This window comes from Microplitis demolitor, chromosome 8, assembly GCF_026212275.2.
Source record: "Microplitis demolitor isolate Queensland-Clemson2020A chromosome 8, iyMicDemo2.1a, whole genome shotgun sequence".
In the NCBI taxonomy this organism is placed as follows: Eukaryota; Metazoa; Arthropoda; class Insecta; order Hymenoptera; family Braconidae; genus Microplitis; species Microplitis demolitor.
Window position 1 is genome coordinate 15,943,761 of NC_068552.1, and position 23,233 is coordinate 15,966,993.

Genomic DNA, 23,233 nt, shown 5'->3' on the forward strand with positions numbered 1-23,233 from the left:
TTTAACTCTACTTTATTTCAACTTCACTACCGTATATGTAATACACTCCAACTGCAACTACTACTACTATAACTAAATACAATAATTACACTACTATTTAAACCTCGTTTATGATATAATATATTTTTATGAATTTGAAGCTTACACTAAAAAAAAAAATTTTTTTGAATCATTGCACGTAGCGAAATTTTTAATAAAAATTATCCAAAAAGTTTGCGATACCACAGGATGTTTTCACAAGAACATGTGGTAAATATCTTAATTTTTTCCATGCACATTGTAAAATATAGGGTAGTGATACCGTTTTTGGCCAGTATTAGACACTTGAAAAATTAAAAAGAAATAATTTGTAAAAGACTGTGACAAAATTAATTTTAAAAATGTGTTCAAAGATACTTTGAACCCGCTATTAAAATGGTAATTTTGTTTTGCACTTTTTCATTAATTGAAATAAAGAATCAAATGTCCAAAAATGTAGAAGTGGCCACAAATGGTACCCCGACCCTACTACTCGATATCAATACTCGTAAATTAAATGTAATTTCATTTTGATAATAACATAGTCAAAATTTAGTTACTAACTAGATGTCATTACAGAACCAAATTTTAAAGGTAATTTTTATTCAAAAATTATCTACGTGTGTATATTTTTACAAAAGGAAATTATGCTATTGAAAATTTTGAATCTAGTGTATTTTTGGAGAAAAAATTTGAAAGCTTCATTCAAAATCATTTTTTGAATCAAAAAAACCCAAATTTATCTCAAGATGTTTTTTTTTTTTTTTCAATAATGAAAACAGATTTTTAATTTTCTTCTAAAAAAGAAACCTTCTGGTTAGATATAAAGTTAATTCTAAAATAATTTATATCGATTTATTACGCGAGATAATATTGTCTCCAAAAATTATTTTTTTTTTCATAGAGTATAACTTTTAATGTTTTGTATTTAACGCCATCAATTTTATCCATCGTGAATATTTAATATACAATCATTTCCGTCTATTCTTTGTCTTTATCATACATATAGATATATTATTGTAATTATTTTTTCTTAAGTAAGCCAATTAAAAAGTAACGACGTATTATTCACAGTAATGAATAAATAAAATAGGATTTTTTTATCTATCGGAATAGAAGGATTATTTTATATGCATTAAACTTTATTTCTGTATAGGTTAGTGTAAATTCCATTAGCTCTTCCGAGTTTTATCATACGAATAAAATATTGTGTTTATTAAATAACGATGATAATAAAAATATATTCTCACTTTATTCACTGAGACAAGTGTCCGCAGATGGAATTTAAATACCGACTTACCTGAAACAAAAATAATAAAATATATTAATATAAATTTTTTTATTGCGTACTTCATTAATTTTGTGGTTAATAAAATAACCACTGATTTACATTTTTATAACGATAGTAGTACAATGTGCATACAGTATCAGTAAAAAAAACTAATATGGGATACGTTGAAATCTTAGCAATAAAAAAATATTTTTCTTTTCAAAACCTTGTATTTTTATTTAAAACTTTGTAGAAAACAATTTGCTGAATAAAATGAGTACGTAAAAAATTAAACATAAAAAAGAATTGGCTTTTTTAATGTACAGTTTAGTCTCAAAAAAATTTTTTTTTTATTATAAATATTTAAAACTCATTATTCACAGTAAAAAAGGATTCGTCAAAATTAACACATGTCGTGTGTAAAACGAACGGTTTACAATTTTTTATATGTTATGTATTTTGACATATCGTGAGTATTGAAAAAGTTACACACGCATATGTTAAAAGTAAAAATTTTCCAAAAATTTTTTTATAATGGTCGAGATTATTTTGAACATATTTTTGTGTATTAATATGACAGTAACATATAACAAGTGTTACTTTCGTATAAAATAATATTTTTGTATGTTGAAAAATCAATCGATTGCGACAGTTTAAACATGATAATTACTGTGTATTAAATTGACATACAAAAGTGTAAAAAATTTAACATTCAGAATTTTAACACACCCTTGTTTTACACTTTGACGGTTCGGTTTTTATTGTGTATACGGAGAAATTATTCTTGTCTGAAATGCTATGGTGTCATAGTAAAGCCAGAGCATGTTGGTCATCTGACCAAAATCGAAATAAACACATGCAAAAATTACTATGAGCATAGTAAAATTTACAATGTGTACAGTAGTTCGTGATACATCCATTGGAAATTTACTATAATAATTTTTGCATGCGTCTATTTCAATTCCCGTCAAATGGCCAACATGATACGGATTATACTATGACACCATAGCATTTTACGAGAATAACACCTTCGTGTAAATTCGCTTAATATAAGTGAAATGTAATTGCGCAGAGTAATTTAAACTATAAAAAAAAAAAAAAAAAAAAAAAAAAAAAAAATAATAATAATAATAATAATAATAATAATAGTAATAATAATAATAAATTTTCAAGTATCCCGGATTTCTTTTTTTTTTCTCCATTGGATTAAATACTGTGACAAATGTGAACAGAATCTTTTTAAATATAAATTAAATACCTGCTTAGGTATTTCATCGTATCCCATATTCCCTCACATTATTTAAATTTTCTATCTAAAGCGTAATTATATATTTTAAACCAAATCATATAATTACTACAAAAAGGTCATTGACTGAAAGATATTTAAAATTTTTATCAATTTTATCAATGATAACGACGTCATTAAATAATCCAGTGATAATAAAAATATTATTTTTCACTAACAAATTTAAATTCAATTACTCAAAATAATTTTTTTTTTCTGTATAATTATTTACCACAACAAATAAATAAATTTTTATCGAACATTTAAGAATGATGCAATGTTACAAATTGTTGTTACTGACAATATCAAATGAAAATAATAGTCTGCAACAACAAGCTCGTTGTCAACGGATAACAGCAGAACACGATACATCCCATGGGTAAAGATATAAAAAAAAAAAAAAAAAAGAAGGATAAATAAATTGACAAAAAAAAAGAAGATTTTCTCTCGAGAAAAGTATCAGCAGAAAAGTATCATACAAGTGCGACGACTGGGAAATATTTGCATCCGGTAATTGGATAGATATGCGACGAGGTGTGCGAAAAAGAGAATGAAGCAAATGGGAGCCCACAAATGGATGCGTTACAAGGAGATGCAGTTCATAATGTTGAGAGCGTGATATAGCTTTAGAATGAGTATAGGTTTGTATAGTATAAGTTCAGTATTATATTGTGAATAGAACAAGTAGGAAACGAGAGCACGCAGTCAGGAAGTTTAAAGAATAAACTAAGAAAGAAAATAAGATAGACGTATAATATAAAGTTAAGTGTGTAACAACTATTTATCTCTGTCTTTATCTGTATCACGTACTGGCTACTATATATATATATATACATATATATTATTCCTATACTTGTACATATATTTGTTAGTTCGCGTCCTCCAGAAGCCCTTGTCATGCTTTGGAGTCTACAGTATACATTAGTACTGTACGTCTTATCTCTTTCTCTCTCTTTTTCTTTTGGTCTTGCCAAGTGCCGTGAGACATCCCGTGCACCGACTTGCTAATTATAGACTCGCGATTACAGCACACAGCCGTTCGTTACCAAGAGTCAGTCCAACCAACTAACTTCCGTTTCTCGCACGTTTTCATTAGTTCAGTTTACAAGTAACGATGTAATATAACTATATATGTACAATACTATTGTGTACTCATATATAGATATATATGTATGAATGTATGTAACTACAGTAGCATAGTAGTAAAAGTAGTAATAGCTTTTATACTTTACAATGACAATTGTACTAGTGAACAACTACTTTGTTATTGTAACTTTGATATTTTACTCACTTAATATTTTTTTTCCTGTAATAATTTATAATTTTTAATGCATTCATTTTCAGTACTTTATTTATGAACAAAAGAATAGTTTTATTAAGTTAAAAAGATTATTTAATGTAGTTTTTAATTATAAATTATAAATTTTTGAGTAGAATTAAATTTTTTACCACTACCACTACTATTACTATTATTTTTATTGTTATAACTTTTTCTGTTGAAAACTTGAACGTAGGTCTGTAACCTTTTTCTTACTTCTTTCCAACGTACGATAACGTCTGGCTTTGACATGTTTCTTACTATTTTCACCTTGTTATTTTGTAGAGTTTGTCGAGCAACTCGACACAGAAAGAAAGCGACGATAGAAATAAAAAAAAAAAAAAAACTTTATATCCAAGTTTGCTTCGATACTCAAAAGAACCTTGACCCGACATCAGTTCATTAAATTTATATCCGTCTGATAATGGATACTCGCATCGATATAATTATGAATATCAAAATAATAAAAAATTTTTAATTTTTTTGCTATAAATAAAAATTTATAACAAGAAAAAAATAAATATATTTTGTTTTTAAGCCAACAATATTTTTTCAATGTCTATGTATTGATTTACATCGAAATCACTTCTATTATATAGACGTTTTGTCATTCGACTTTATTTTTATACGAGATGACGTGGTGAAAAAATCGCATAAAAATATAAAACTATAAATATGAATGATAAAAATGAGAGAAAGTTTTGTGCAAAGTATTGTCAGAAATAATGATACAAAATGTTTAATAAACAAATATATATGTATGTACATATATATATTTTTTAGTTAAAGTTTCACTTTGAACTGACGGTTTTAAACTTGTACGCGACATATATATTTTACGTTTAGAGAGAGTATATACGACACAACGTTCCGTAAGTTCCATACTCAACTATCGAAGATATATATATATATAAATATATATGGTAGGACGGGAATGGCCGCCACCCAAGGCGTATCACTTTCACGCTGCATACGCTCGATCGAATCCAGGGATCGGAGGTGCAAAACTCGACCAATGAGTATCCAATGTCTCGGCTATTGGTTTTCATCTCTACCAAAAACATATTACACCTTTCAGCCAACTTATATTTTATTAAACATATCTATTCAATATACATATATATACGATTCTCAATAAATGTAAACAAATAAATATTTAAATATATTTATTTAACAAACATAATCATTTACTATATACATATATATATATATATATATATATATATATATTTTATTATGAATAAAAAAGAAAACCAGCTGCGTAATGTGTTATTAATATATGACAGACTTATGGAATTTGTAAAAGCTGATTAGAAATATATATATATATATATATATATATATATATATATATATATATATATATATCGATGTATAAATTGTTTAAATCAACTTGTCGAGCTGACTTAACACTTTCTATCCAAGCAAAAGACAACCGGCGATGAAGGTGCGGGCGAAACTTTTAACACAGAGCGATTTCCCACGCGCAAGATGGCGCACGTCAGCACTTCCGCCGATCCACAACTAAACATTAATCATAAAAGTTTCGGACTTTAGTTTACGTATACTTTTAAAGTCTCGAGGTTGTGGAAGGAATTAAAAAAATAAATAAGTATGGACGTTAGTAGAGCAACGAGACGTAAAAATAATAAAAGGCCTAAAGTCTACTCGTGGATAATTAATAAACTTTGTATGTGTTTACTTTTATTTTTATATCAATCAATTAATTTAATTACTTTTTATTTATAGACTTCCACAGTCATCCGCTATTTATTTTTATCAAACTCGACCGACAAATCAATTGTCGCATTAAACAATTTTAAATTTATCTTTATCAATAAATTATTTGAAATAATTATTATTGCGAGATAATAATTTTCAAGAACTCGTTGATAAAAAAATATATTTACATAAACCTGGGGAAAAGTTCATAAGAGTGACGTTTGAATGCCAAAGTGAAAAGAGAATAAGTAAATTTGCGTTAACCGGTTCGTTAAAAAAATAAAAAATATAGAGAGAGGCTGAAAAGAGAAAAAAAAGAAAGAGAGGAGAGATAAAACTGCGTATATACGTTGGCAAGTATTATCGATCCTCAGTATATCGTCGGCATGCCAGACACTATTGCATGCTTGCGGTGCACGTGTGCGCGTATAGTCCACAGTTCTCTCTCATCGTAACGCTCTATCCCCCGTCCGTCGTATTCTGTACCGAGTTAGAGAGCATACTCAATGCTATATTGGCGCGCAAGCGTTTCACACACGTTAAACGCATATGCGCCCACGTAATCTCAACCGCCCCCGGATATCTATGTATTTTAGCAATGTCCTCGGTGACTTGCAACTGACTAAGACTACTTCCCCTATATACAAGGCCTTTAATTACTGTCCGACGCATGTTTGGCAAATCACTTGTTTTTACCCTACCTCATCATCCCAATTACCATCATTATCATCATCATCATCATCATCATCATCATCATCATCATCATCATCATCATCATCATTATCATCGTTATCATTATGAATATTTACTACATCCGTTTTATCTACATAGAAAAAAAATATTTCTTGGCGCGAAAAATTTTTATTCACCCTAAGAAAATTTTTACTTTACCCCAGAAATTTTTTGTATTATGAATTGAAAATAAAAATATTTTTGGGGAGAGATAGAATTTTTTTGAGACTAGAAAAAATATCTTGCGTTAAGAAAATTTTTCTAACACTAAAAAGGTTTTTGTTTTTATTTGATAGTACAAAATGTTTCTGTTTATGAAATTATTGAAAAAAAAAAAAAAAAAAAGATAAATAATTAAGTAAACAAACTTTACCTTGAGTACAATAAATGAAAATGGCAATTGGTTATTTAACAAACGAAATATTTCTCACGGTTGCGACATTTACAGTACTCGGAACAAAGTTTTTAAACTCGTGAGAACAATTTTAAAGCAATATAATGGTTAATATAAATAAATATAATGTTGTAATATTTTAAAATAGATTGAAATGTTTTTGTTTATGATAATAGACCGAATATCGAGTAAAGTATATGAATATAGCAGGTGTATTAAATATATAAAATAGCACGTTTTATTTCGTAAATCGGAGTAGCTTGCTCGAGTCGTGATCCAATAACAGAGTCATCGTTTGATTTATTGATTTAGGATAATACTGCATTAAGGATCATGACTTTATGGTGACTTGCTTTGATTGTTACCATGACTAGATGACTGAAGTCTGAATGCAGTGGGGAACAGTTTGATATAATACATCAATGGTGTGTGTATGTGTAGGGTATAGTATATATGTATGTGTGTAATAATGTGCATAACGTAAAGCACGACTTGGGCTCTACTTACAATCAGTATTAGTGTATGTTCAATCGATCTGATGACTTGAGCTTTTTTCCTACGGCGACGATAAAATAAAAAATAGGGATACCTAAACAGTGCGAGGCTTGTCAGTATTATCTTATGAGTTAGTAAGTCTAAGTATTATAACTGTATATATTTGTATATATACTGTTTAAGTTGTTAGAATGGCTTTAGGCGCCGCATCGTAATATATATATATATATATATATATATATATATATATATATATATATATATATATATATATATATATATATATATATATATATATATATATATATATATATATATATACTTTATTTTTAAAAAGAAACGGGTCGCGGGCTTGGATCATGCAACGACCCGTGGGTAGATTGGGGTCACGACTCAACATAAAAAACCTTCTCTCTTTCTTGGGATCGATTGAAAATATATATATATATATATATATATATATATATATATATATATATATATATATATGTATATTTATATCTTTATAGATTTCTACGTGAATGATCGTTTCATTTTAGTGAGGATTTTTTTTAAATTCATGAAGAAAAATGAAAAAAAAAATGTAAGAAAAGGTACGGTATTAAAGTTTGAGATGAGAGTTTTTGTAAGCTTGAAGGTGGATTAAAGGCAATATGAAAAATGATTTTAAAAAAATAAATAATAATAATAATAATAATAATAATAATAATAATAATAATAATAATAATAATAATAATAATAATAATAAAGAGATTGATGTATTTTCATCAAAAGTATCTCTAATCGAATACTGAGTGATACTCAAAGATATTTAGACCATGTACACACAAAAAAAAAAAAACATTTAATTAGTTAATGTATTTTTTAAAAATACTTGACAACCGTTTTTTTAAAAAGAAAAAAAAAAGTTTTAATAGAAAAATATGTTGTGTCGCGATAAATTCAAGCTTGACGGTTAAACAAATTACACGCATTCATATTATGTTTTTTTTTTTTTTTGTTTTTTCTAACTGAAGTATGACAAAACAATTTTATTTGACATTAGAGAGTTTGAGAAAGTTTTAATTAAAAAAATAAAAAAAAATTACTCTAAAATGAAGCTAAAAGAAATATCTTAAAATACTAATTTTCTCAAATTCAATTTCCTGGCAATAATTAATTATAAAATGGGTAGAAAATTTCTACTATTATTATTTAATCTTTCAACAGATAATTAAGCAATAATAATAAATTGGACATTAAAAATACAACCAGAGTAATAAAAAAAAAGTTAAAATGTGTAAAACGTGATCTTAATGATTGCACAGATGTTTTTGTTTAACTCTCACGAAGGGAATTTTATCTGAGTGATGAAGAAGATTGGATTCCCTGGTGATTTTGCGGTGGACCCCAGAGGCAATAGCACTTCTTGCTTGCTTGCGTCTGCTGCTTCTGCTTCATATGTATATATATGTATAATAAATATATGTGTGAGTTAAGCGTTGAGTAGAACACATTGTACATCGTATACATAGTCTAGTCGATCGATCGTAAACTTGGAAGCGTCGATACGTCAAGCGAAGAATAAGAAACTGTTGCAATTTACGGCACGTTAACGATTATCAAAGTCCCACAGGTATACGTTATTTTAATGTTAAATTAATGTCTCTAGTGACGTAACGCTTCTTCTTTGTTAAAACAACAATTTAATCCATATTTCAATTTAAACTACGCGATACTTTTTACCACACACTTAATAGTTATTAATTATTTCTTAATACTATTTTATAATTTTAATTTCAAATGTGTAAAGTAATAAAAAGTTTTAAATTTAATTATACATCAGGAAAATAACAAATATATATATGCATGTAACGAAGTACAGTTGGTGGTACGTTGTCGCTACGCCAGACAGACACAAATTACAAACTCTCTCTCTGATGGTAATGCAAATGACTATTCTATTCCCTAGTAGAAACTATCACACTCAACTCGTTCTATTTTACTCAATTTTGTGACAATTTTATTGCTTTTGTACACTCGAAATTATTTTAACATTTACATACATATATAATGGAGACTTCAGCTGAGTAAAATGGGGGAAGTCACGAAAAATTTATTTTCATCTTGATTACGCTAAACCTTTTACTTTTCACTTGAATTCAAAGATAAGACAAATTTCCAATTGCCAGAAAAAATTTTTTTTTTAATTTCCGGAAAAGATGCGATCTTCAGAACAATCAAAAATAAATTTTTTTTTAATTTTTAACAAAACATAATAAATATACGGACTCACGTAAATTTGAATACAAAATAAAAAAAAATTGAAATAACCCGGGTCAAAAAAGTAACTCGATTTTGACTGATTTGACTTCCTTTGACTAATACAATTTTTTTGACTTACATTTGACTTAGTTAACTCGATTTTAACTATACTTACTTTTTCAAATTCAATATATGACTTTTTTTTATACCAATTCTCAAATTCAAGTCTGACTTAAAAATTTTAGTCAACTTCAAGACAACATGATTTTAATTTGACTTGATTGTCATAAATCGGTACTAAATAAGACAACTGTCAAAAGCAAAAAATAAATTAAAAATAAAGAAATAATCACTAGTGTTCCCCCTTTTCACAGACCCTACATATTACGTATCAAATATTATTAAAATTAAATAACAATAAATCAAAAGATAGTATGGATTAGTTTAGGAAGAGACAAATATGTTTGTCATGCAAACCGTCGCCAGAGAGTGAACAATTTACCAGATAATTATTCTAAACACGCGCGTGCCGATTGGTTCAAATTACAGCCATGTTGATGACGATCAATCGAAGGTCGGGGAATCCCAAATCAAATTCAATGCGGATTTACTATCATCCGTCTTACACTTGCCAATCCCGATCTAATGCATACCGATAAAAATACATTATACTGTTTTATATATTTTCTTTCGTATTACATATATTATATCTACTGAATATTTTTCCTCAATAAATAAAAAAAAATAAAAGGGACGGAAAAACATATATATAGACGTATAAAAATATATATATATGTGTACATAAAATTTATCGGTTACTTTTTTAGCGATTTTTTTTTTTTTAGTAAATAGATAAAAGAATGTGCTGACAAGATTATTTCGGGGTATTGCTCTCACTCTGACAGACAACACACACAACACACACTAGTCACTACACAACTTAAACTGAAACTCCAAGTAGTGTCGACGACCTTCTAAGAAATATTAACACATTTATTTCGAAATCAAAACACATGTTTAAATAAATAAAACCTCTAATACATGCATATATATATATATATATATATATATATATATATACATCGCGATGTGAGTGTGTGATTGTAAATATAAATAATAATATGTAGTCAATTGAATGATTGATAAGAACATTATACTTTAAACATATGGGTGACACTGTAAAGAATCGGGAGTGAATTCGGAGTAATTACGAATTTTATTTAAATCCGTCACAAATTTCGGAGTTTTTACAAACAATGAATCCGCGCAAGAAGTAAATAGAGAGTTTGTCTTTGTAACAATGTGATTTCGGAGTGATTTAGATTCTATTTAAATTCGCATTGACTCCGATTCGGAGCTTAAATATTTAAATAAACTCCCTTTCGAAGTAAATTTTATTCTGAGGTGATTAAATGAATAGTCATCCACTCCGGATTACACCCGCGTTAACTCCGTAAATTTTTTTACAATCGAAAATTGCGTGTTATAAAAACGATGAGAGAACCCTTGAGTAGATGACGATGGCGAGTCAAGAGGGAGTGAGTTTCGATCAAAGATGCTCATTCACGGGGATAAAATGTACCTGCGGAAGGGATCTCAAGACCTTTATATATCTTTATTGTTACTATTATTATTATTATTTCTATATATAATAAAAAATAAAAAGATGAAAAGGTCATTGGATTGGTTGGTTGTGCGGGTTATCCGTTAGAGAAAAATAATGGTCGTGATTTCCAAGGTGAAGGACATGCGCTTATTGGCTTTTCAAACTGACGCCTACGACGAGTACGCCCACTTAAAATGCTTATCAATTTACTGTTGGATAAAATTGTTTAAAACTTTTATGTGCGCAAAGTAACACGCATAAGTGGATGATAATAAAGACTTTATTAATAAAGCGTTAATTTAATTGTCAGGTGAAACGTGAACGGTTTAATAAAGTTTAAAAAAAAAAAAAAATGAAAAAAAATTTCACAAAGATTTAAGAATGATCGTCTATTCAATTGTATTGTCATATATGTCGGGTAAAATAACAAGCTAAATTCATGTCCGGTAGGTCAAGCTTCTTTACTTTCGTGGTTTTAAACTTTTCACGGGTGAAAATAAAGGAGACAATGTGTGTTGTGTGTAAGTGTGGGGATAATACAGCTCATAAAAGTACAAGTAAAGAGTAGACTTTAGTTTTGTCTTTGTTTTATTTTTTTTAAACTCTTACTTTGTCTTTGACTTGCGTCTCTTTCTATTATTGCTATTATGTCTCTTCTCATTCTAACGTTCGGGATTAGTGATAACACCGTCTTGCTTGACGCACATGCGCGAGAGTTAGAGCTTAATGTGCGCCGACGTGCCACATGGCCGCCACCTTGGCAATGCGTTGACCCTAAAGTGGCGCGGCGTCGGCATACGAGTTGGTAGAAATATATATATATATATATATGAGGGGAAGAGTTTGAGAAACGGAGAATGTGCGAGGGAGAGAAAAAAGGCGAAAAAGAGAGAGAGAGAGAACGAAAGGTTGATGTTACTCTTCGTGTGCTTTGGTCGGAACGCTGCTGCGTGACGGGCAAGAGGACGATCGAGGGTAAACGAGTCGAGAAGAAGAAGTAGTAAAAGAAAGAGAGGATAGTATGGGTATAGTAGAAAGAGATATACTTTAAGAAAGGATAAAAGATAGTTAAATGTGTATATCGATGCACAGGACCGTGATGTTTACAACGTTGCGGGTCTGGACCCAAGCTGACTCTTGCCAATTTATGCACGGTCATGTTACTCTCGAGCAATCTAAAGCTCTCCTCGATATTTCGCGAATGGATTTTTCACGGTTATTTTTTATGTTATGTCAAAAGATTCTGTTGCTTATTAACAGGCGATAAAAATAAATTATCATTCATTATATATATTAATTTATCTGAATAAATACGAATTAGAATAAAAAAGAGTATTATTATTATTAAGAAAATTAAATTTACCTAGACAAAAAATAAACGGAAGTGAAATGATAAATTAATTGCACAAGAAAATATTGAAAAACAACATATAATTGTAATTAATTTTATTACTCGCGATCCCACTTTAGCATTTATTTTAACGACATAATAACACACTAGATATCCAAGCCATTATCATTGACCTCTTTCGCCTTTTAAATATATTTTTTATCCACATACATATGTACGTATTTTATTTCATTAAATCAAACGCATTTTAATCATCATCACCAGCAGTACACAAGTACTCAGTTTCGTCAGATATCTTATCTGACCACGATCCTGCACACACATTAACATAATGTTTAATCAGTCGTCGTTATCGGGTTTCTTGACAGTAATCACTAATCACGATTAAATTATCCCCGGTAAAAAAAAAAATTAATCATACTTATACTTGGCAAATTAAAAATGCATTTTAAGTTAAATCAAATATTTAATATATAAATTAATTTGAATATCGCAAACTCGTTTTTTAATATATGTATACACATATAAATATATATACGATTGTATATATTAACTTGCCAACGAAATGAAACGCATTAATCGCTTCTCGTGTGCTGTGTCGAGAATCGATTACGAGTTGACCTACTTCGCACAACGTTGACCATGAAGACGTGACCTGACCGATAAAAATGGATATTTTAAATTTTCAATTGACAATCAATATTACTGTCATACGTATCGACTATTAATTTTATTACAATTACTTGGCTCACATAAAAGAAAAGTAATAATAATAAAAAAAATAGCGACGCAAATATTTTAATTGTTTCTCTCCCGTAAATATGAACCCAAAGATCCCTTTTGAAAAAAGTATTTTTCCAATCGTCGAATCACAATTCTGAGGGTCTGTTTATCGTAAAATAAAAAAAATCGGTGGGTGTTTACTGGCGCGTCGACCAGCAACAGAGCTGGCACACAAAGACCTTATTTCTTATATTTTTTAGTTTTTTTCTCTCTTAATACTTTTCCTCATCCTCACTCGCTTTTATTTTCCCTCAACTCTATCCCTTGTCTGCTGCTCCTTTCATCCTTTTACGGTATACGAACGGATCCCTCAACAACTACAAAGTTCATACTACTAACCACTACCACGATATACATTGTTTACTCTTTACTCAACTCTCTCATGCTCTATAATCTACCCCCAGTTTATACCACCTGGAAAACTTATTCAATCCACTTTATACCGTGTCGCTAAATGACAAAAGAGAATATAAATTATCTCGTATAAAAAAATATTTATTTCATTTATCTATTCATTAATTTATAAATATATATACATACGTATTTAAGAAATGTTACTCGGAAAAAAACGAGGAGCTTTTTTTATCTTAATTATGCGAGACCTTTTATAATTGACTTGAAGTTTTTCACATTAGAGATAATTTTCAATTGCTATGAAAAAAAATTTCTTTTTTTATTTTTACCTAAAATGGAGTAGCTTCAAAAAAAAATATTTTTTTTCCATATTTTTAATAAAAATAAATATCTCAGTTGGCATGTGAATAAATATATTAACATATATTTATTGTAATAATATTTGAGAGCAAAGTATTGAAAAAAATTTTTTAATAAACCTTCGGGATTAAAATTCGCTTTAAAATAAATTTAAAAAATATAAACTGGAGTTTCAAACCATTAACTCTTCTCTCATATATATGTAAATAGTTAATTCAATTAATGCGTATCTTATATATAATTATTTTAATTTGTTAAATAAATAGTTAATTAAAATTTTCGTCAAGTCTCGAGTATTGTGGAGTAATATTGTGAATCGGAGGAAAACGAATCAGAGAAAAAGAGAGAATGAAATAAAATATGTGTATATATATATATATATATATATATATATATATATATATATATATATATATATATATATATATATATATATATATATATATATATATATATATGTATATATAGTTTGTCCTCGAGCATAAACTTGCGCAACGGAAGATTGTCGCGTTTGTATTTCAACATCACGAGTAGAAATGCCGTGTACTGTTTAAAGTTTTTAACGCCTCGTTGAAACAACGTATTCATAGTAAAGTATGAGTAATGAAAATTAGTGTAAATAACAAAAATATTAAAAAAAATATGATGCAAAAAAAACGAGGCCGTGGTCAAAAATTTTTAAAGTAACGAATTCTCATATTGGTCTCGAAAAATAGCAGCTCCGCTATAAATAGAATAAATCTCTCTCTTTTCTGTCTCGCGCGTTCGCGTGTACAGCAAACAATCGTCCGACTAAACTTGCCAGACGCGCAAAAAAAAAAAAAAAAAAAAATCGTTTAATAAAATATAAATAAATGCATTTAACCCACGAGTCGGTTTGTTCACCTCCACACAATTAAATTTACACTATATTTCTTCGATGAATAATTTGAATTAAAAGTTGTAAATAAATATCTGGGAGTGATTGATGAAAAAATATTTAGTTTATTTAAACTTATTTTACGAAAAGATCAAAAGAAAAAACGGTGAAAAATCATATACGATAAAGTGTATTATATATGTGTGTGTCGAGAAAATATATAGCAACGTTTATCAACCCACACACTGATCAAGAGTCTGAGTAAAGTCTGTTACAAATATCTCAACTCTCAACTGTCCGGTATTGGACATTACACACCAGACGTTCGGGTGCCAGTTAAGTATTGTTGCCACTGTACTCTACTACACCAGTCTTGTCTACACAGTCGAGATTTATATATACGTGTTCTATATATGTATATATGTAATAATAGTTGGTAGAGTTTGAGAAAAGAGCATCTTAGAATAGGAGAATCGCAAGAAGTTCGTCGACTAACGTGAGAAATGAGGGCACGTCAAATATAAAATATAAAATAAAAAAAAAGGAGAAAATTACGTTATATTTTCTTTTTCATGTTATTTAATTTCCTTTGCTTTGGTTTCCTTTATTTCTCATTCCTTATCTCTCTTTTTCTTCTGTCTTACTTGTACTCATACTGTATCCTTACGAGTCATTTCGCTGTGGCACAGACTTATACACAACAACTGTTCTTCCCACTTAACCGCCCGCTCATTTTACAAAGTCCACGATACGAGAAGTAGCGAGCGGGTGCACGAGTTAACCGAGTGAGCGTATATATACTTGTGTACATCCATATTACATACAACACGAGTAGAATAGAACAGAATATAGAGATACGGTGGAAGTATGTAGCGGTCGGGTGATTCGTACGTACTAGGAGAAGCCAACGAAACCTATTTATAACGTCGACGTGTAAAGCGAGAATAATCGGTCACTCTGATGATGTTAAAACCTTTCGGGTTTGTATTTGCCGACTCATTTAACGCGTTATTACGTACGATTAAAAAGGATAACAAATTGCCAACAGATTGATTAATAAATCAACACTTATATTAAGTAATCCTACTCTACGTATGGGTTTCATATAAATCTTAAATTTAATTAAATTTTGATTTAAATTATCATCATAAAAATATATGTATATATATATATATATATATATTATTTAATTAATGGACTATTGTAATAATAGTTGGAGTAGTGTTTGGCATCGGGCCTTTATAAAAGGGCCGTTACAAATTTAATTTAAATAAATAGTCTTAAAAAAACCAGTTAGACGAAAAAATATAAAAATTAATTTATAAAAGTTTTGGGAAATGAAATTTAAAAAGCCGGGAATTGAGTTGGCAGACTGAAGCAGCGCATAAGCATTACAAGGCAAGAGAATGAGAATGAGTGAGTGAATGAGTGAGTTAAGGTAGCATGTAACGATGGAGCAGTTCAAGGGTTTATCCCTGTTACGTTGAGCGAAGTGATATACACGTGAAAAGGAAGAGAATGAGGAGTATGAGCATGAGAAAGAGGTGATAGAGCTTTGAGTTGATGGTGTAGGCGCGGAAGACAAGAGAGAAAAATGGGGAGTTTGGTATTCGACGTCGTAGTCGGATAAGTGGATAGACGAGGATAAAGAGTAAAAGTAAATATATAAGAGAGAGAAAGAAAAGAGACGGCTGGTAAATCGATATTACCATCGCCATCGGCACGACCTCGTGCCCGTCAACCTTCTCCATGCTTGAACCCAGACCTTCACGATGCTATACTACCACATTCTGTGCTAGTATACATTGGCTGTCTACCGACGTCATCGATTATCATCAATCCTCTTTTCTTATTCTTTTCTCATGTTATTTCGTCGTTTTATATATACATACATACATTTTTTTGCCGAGACGATATAATGTAAGAGCAGAATTCTGTGACCGAATGAATCATACGGAACATTACGAGTATTTATTTATATACATATATGTAAAAAAAATGTACGCGGGTGTGTGTTTGTGTAGGTCGCAGCCGTTTTACTTTTTATTTTTATTTTACTGACACAATAGCAGAATAGCCGAAAAGAAATTCCAAAAGTATTACTAAGGAAACTTTAAAGTCGAACAGATTTCCCGCGTATTTTTCCGACTGGAATTTAGATAAAGAGAAAACGAATGAATAAGAATGAGAAAAGATAGATACTAGCTCGAGTCAAAGGATATTTGGAAATGAAAGTAACGACTAGCGGATTTTATAAAAAATACTTTAAAGAGGTATTCATTTTAAGGAGTAAATGAAAAAGAATAAGTTGTTGGGAAACAAATTTATACATGGATAGATGGATAAATGTATAGTGATTGTTATAAAATGCATGAACTGCAAGTAAACATATATACATATATATAGATAAAGAAAAAGAAACATCGCGCGAAAAATAAAAATATAGTGAGAGGAGAAAACGAGAGGGTATAAAGGATAGACGCGAATTTATAGCGTAAAGAGAAATGTTGTTTTCCTCTGAAAACAATACACTCATACTTTGTGCTATGGTACTGAGTAAAGTATAGTGTAATGTCTACAGTTGCTGGGACTTTTACGTGAGAAAATAGAGAAAAAAAAATAATATATAAATGGACCGTATAGTCTAAGAAAAAAAAAATACTTCTGTATGTGCAGTAATCAATGCTTCAAATATATGTTTATTTATAAACATAAATTTAACTGATAATAATAATTTTGATGCCTGTGTTAATTTGTATTTTTAAAAATAATGAATTATGCACAAGTCATTTAAATAATTTATGAAAACTTAAATTTAAAAGCTAAAAATTTTAAATGTAAATTATAATTATGAAGTCCCTCAGCCTAATTATTTCACACATTTCTTTTCGTTAAGATAAATATCTACGATGCAATCAAAATATATATATTTCTTAATCCTTTAGATCTATCACTACTGTAAAAAATTTGCAGAGTAAATTTGTATTAAATTCGGAGAGAATTCGGAGTAAATGCGGATTTAAATAAAATTTAGACCACTCCGAAATTACTTCGCTGAAAAAACAAACTCCGAATGTACTCCGTTTGCGAAGTGATTTTTTTTAACTCCGAAGCTCCGTGAATTTGAATTTAAATAAAATCCGTAATCACTTTAGATTTTTTACAGTGCATGTATGTACTTTTAATCAAATATACTATTTTATTGTTAAAAATAAAATAGGGGAGTGCATACGTATACACCTAAACCAGTCTGTAAAAAATATTATCGCCGTCATTGGTCAATGCCGTGGAGTGAAGTGAAATACACATGGCCCAGCTCCATTTAAAATAATAAATGAATGAACAAGGTGGTGAGCTGGTGCGAGTACTCTCAGCCGATTATCTGTCGTAATACATCAACAGACGGTGGCATTGAAAAAAAAAAAAAAAAAACGGTATAAATTATAATACCATAAAATAAAAATAAATAAAATCGTACGCGGGAAAAACAAGAGCTCAAAAGAATACAAAATGACTGAAAAAAAAGAATAAAAACAAACATTTAAAATTGTGAGACTAAAAAACTTTACAACTATGAAAAACCCACATCGACTTCCTGCAAGCCCGCATTGAATTAATGAAAATAAAAAATAAACCGTATTACAGCGAGTAAATGAATAAAAATGTTGATTAAATTGATAAATAAGAAATTTATTAGCTTTTTAATATATAATATAAATAAAAATGAAAGGAAAAATTGAGTGAAATTAGATTTGATGAAATCAACCGGGTAATCGGGCTGGTTTGCGCGATTATTTTATCGTCGTAGTGTAGGCAACACACTACTGCCACTGCGAACAGAAGGGTCGACGTCCTCCTCAACCGAGGGAGACCGGAATGGAATAAGAGACCCATATTACTGCAGAGAATACCATAGCAGCAAGGGTAGCTATAGTAAGAGTTCTAGCAGCAGCAACAGCAGCAGAAACAGGAGCAGAAGCAGACGAAAAGAGTAAAATTGAGTACAATGGAATAGAGAGTAGAGAGTTGAGAGTGTAAAAGACAGAGAGAAATGATAGATAGATGGATAGATAGATGTATATGGAATAGTATGTAGAGAGAAAGCGAGAGAGCAGTACATAGTTAGACATGGTAGGGTATGGCATGGCATGGGTATGGGTATGGGTACAGTATAGCAACAGGGAATGAACGAGGACGCGGGTAAGGGCCTGAGGGTGCGGCTGCAGTTGTGAACAAACTCCCCGGTCGTCGCAAGCGCGGGAGGCCCGACCGACCGACCAACCAACCAACCGACGAACTAGCGAATGAACCCTCGTCGACTAAACGACCAACATTGTGCTCAGAGGCTCACGTTGCACGAACGTTTCTCGCCCTGGCATTTTGACGGGTCGATGGGTAGGTAGTCGAGACGAAACTTATATTTTACCGATCTCGCGAAAGAAAATACCACCCCCATTTTTAATATATTTATAAAACTACCTCTTTTGTTGTTAATATTATACATATTCTATTTATAATTAATTGTTAATGAATAAATTAAGTGTTTATATAACTATACAAGCAATTAATTGTATTAATTACAATAACCTGTATTGATTACTTAACGCTATTATTATTTGTGAATGTTAAAACATGTGATTAGTTTTTGCTTTATGAATGTATGGATGTATAAATATTATTTTGACGTTTATTTATTATTTCTGTCACGCGCACCGAGCTTTAGATATGTCACTGCCAAGTAGATAAGACGGTTTATGTATTTATAATGACCGAAGAAATTGTTAAATTTAAATTTAACTAATGCCGTTTTAACTTAATTATAATATTTTACTGCACTGAGCATTTCGTAAAACCGAGGGTACAAATGACAAAAAAATTTTTATGTTCTTTTTACTTTATTTTATGACACTACTCTTTTGTAAGTACATTTGCAGTAGTAATATAAAGACCCGACGGATTATTACCTGGGAAATATTATTTTGAGTTTAAATAGACAGTAAGTAGTACGGTACAGATCTTAACTTGAATTCTACCCAAAACTTTTAGTCATTTGCTAATTTATGATTTGACTACCTGAGGGATTTCAAAGTAAAGGTTACAGAAAAACAAAAATACCAACGACTTCAGGTCGCCAGTAAATATATTTGAGTTTTTAGAAAAATTTTAAACGGCTCATTTTAAACACTAATTAAATTAAATAAAAAAAAAATTTAATCCATAAAATAAATTTGATTACCGCCTTTAAATTTCTAAAAAAAAAAAACATACAAAAACTAAAACGATTAATTTAAATTACGAATTGTCTGCTGACAAACTTGATATCAAAGTACGAAGACTTCTCGGTATCCAACAAAACAACATATAAGTAAAGCCAGGCACGTGAGAACGAAATAAGGAAACAAAAAAAAAAAAAAGAGAAAAAAAAATAATAAGTAACACAAGCAAGCAAGTAAGCAAGACAAGAGTGTCAGCCGATATCCGGCGGAACGGGTTTGTGATTGGGCTGATCCACTCTACTCTCCACTACTAATATTACTGTTCTGTTGGATGAGTACAGTATACATATATACATACATTTATATAAAGAGAGAAAGATAGATGGTATGAAAGTTCGGGTCTGCTTTGTCCCGGTCATCACGGTCAGGCCGTGTTGCAAGTGAAACAGAGGAATTAGTGCTGTACCGTTTCACGAGATAATTACTGAATCCGTTAATCGAACAACTTGGACAGTTGATTAGCTATTGATTAACCTCAATGACCCGTCTTCCATTCACTTTCCAATCTCACCAATTTTTATACCATTATACCTTTGATTAAACTCATTACTTATAATTAAATGTATTTATTAATATATTTTTCAAGTTTCCTGGGATTAAATGATATTTTGAAATATGATTAAGTTACTAAACGATTAATAAAAAATTCGAAGCAAGTAAATTGTCTGTAAATACGAAGCCTTATAGAGGTAACAAGGTGTGCAATTGTCGACCTCGTGCGACGTTACGTCAGCAAACTTTGTCCTTGAGAGCAAGCAACAAACGGCTGCAACATACACACTACACCATCACGATCTGACGTTTTAGTTGTAGAGGTATAGAATAGATAGAAGAGGAGCGGTTCAATATATATATATATATATATAGTATGGCGCGTGTGAACGTGTGCCCGCGACAAACGACAGGAAATTGTTAAAGATTCGCGTCCTTGACTATCCTCTTCACTAGTGTGTATTCTAGTGTTATATATATATATATATATATATATATATATATATATATATATATATATATATATATATATATATATATATATATATATTTCACCAGATCATTGCTTTATTGCTTCTTATAAACTTCCGATCAATAAAAAAAAAAATGTTAACATTAAATAGAACAAATTTATGTTATACCTCAATATCAAATATTTCTTCAATTTTTTTTTTTAATTGATCATTAATATATATATATATTTATATATATATTCACAATAAGATAATTAAACTAGAGTAGAAATAGTATAAAAGGTAATAAAGTAAATATAGAGTAGAAGTACCGTTTTTGGCCAGTTTTGGACACTCAAAAAATTTAAATAAAATAATTTTTAAAAGGCGCAGTGACATAATTAATTTTTAAAATGTGTGGAAAAACACTCTTATCACTCTATTGCAATAAAAATTTTTTTTATACTTCATCATTAATTAAAATAAAGTATTAAATGTCCAAAAATGGAGCAGTGCACTAGCCCACACACTAAAATATTTATCGACTGTAAAAGTAAATTTCTCAATAATTACCACAAGTATGTCTATATATATATTTATCTTAAGAAGTCATTGACACCATAAAAAAATTTTTTATTCACTTTAAATTGAGTTTAATAAATTTTTCTTAACCATAATATATATAGATAACAAAAAATAATTCTAAAGTCAAGGAAAACTGTTCTGAACATAAATATTTATTTCTTTTAGTGTATCGTAAGATTCAGTGTTTTTTAAAGAAGGTTTTTCGTGTTCTGTTACTTTCAGTCTCTCATCCAGAACTAAATAGACTCGAAAAATTGTACGTATATTATTTTATTTTATTTAGGTTTTTTATATAAATTTATATTATATATTGTTGATATTTTTTATACAAAGTAAGTAACATTGCCACAAATTAAATTGGCACACAGCAAAACGGCGGGAATATTGCTACTATATATATAATATAAAAGTAAAACGAGCAGAGTGACGACAGTTGACTCGATTAATGTTTAAATACACACTACGCGATGAATAAAAGAATAAGACAAATGAGAGAATAATGTGTCGAGTTAAATATAAAATAATAAATTGTAATTAAATAAATAAATAAATAAAATAAAAATAAAGCGGTAGATTCTTAAAAGTAGAATAACCTTATTTACTTTTAAACAACCGCCCGGGATTAATTTTATTTATTTCTTATCGTTATCTAAACGTATTAAAAAAAGAGTAAAAAATAAAAAATTATCTCAGCCCAGTTCTTCGTCTTAATTTAAAAGTCAACCGATAAAAATAATATTTAGTGCTCATTTTAATGAGTATTTATTAATTGCTATTTAATTTATTTTAATTACGTTATATTACAATAACGTTGTTAAAAACACTATTCAATTAATGAATAAACAAATAATATATTTAAATAAAGATTAATTTTAATTTGTAATCGAGTATTTAGTTTTTAATTACTCATTATCGATTCTCAGTAGTTTATTTTATTTAAATTTATAAATAGCTAAAACGAATAAATGTTAAACATTTTACTTTTACTTGATAACACGATAAATTTTATATATAAATAGAAAAAAAAACATATTTATTTTCCGTGTCAATCAATTTTATATAATGCGACAAGCACACACGGCAAAATTTATCCGTAAGAAGTATAAAGTGATATATAGTAATAAAGAAAAATAAAATAATAAAACGAACGACCGAAATGAAATTACATGAGAGATAGTCTCTTATAAATCTATATAGAATAAAATAGAATATAACAGAAAGATTTGTTCATTTTCTATAATATTTTATACTACATATACTAGAGTAGATATCTTGGTACTTATTCTATTCACTCTATTTCATTGTTTGTTATATTTTTATCAATCGCTTGCATACTTTCTCTAGCTATTTTAATTCATTTAATTTTTTTTACATACTTTTTATTAATACAACACGTATAAATTTATTTTAGTAACACACGTCACCTTCACGGTGGCAATGACTCTCTTTTACCACGTTGCTCATCGACGAATAAGTGTATATAGTCGTGCAGTAGTTACCGTAGCCTGTTCGCCGGTTATTGTAAGCAACACGCACGGACAACTCAACTCCCCAACAACAACGACGACGAGGACGACGACGACGAACAACCGGGTGGTATCGACCGTCCTCACTCTTTGCAACAACGTTCATTTCTC

The 23,233-nt window shown here is 29.4% G+C and overlaps 1 protein-coding gene across 1 annotated transcript in view; it reads right to left on the minus strand.

The window, feature by feature from the left end:
- Positions 1 to 23,233, minus strand: part of LOC103573115 (serine-rich adhesin for platelets) — a 111,174-nt gene that overhangs the window by 77,596 nt on the left and 10,345 nt on the right. The window lies entirely within an intron of this gene.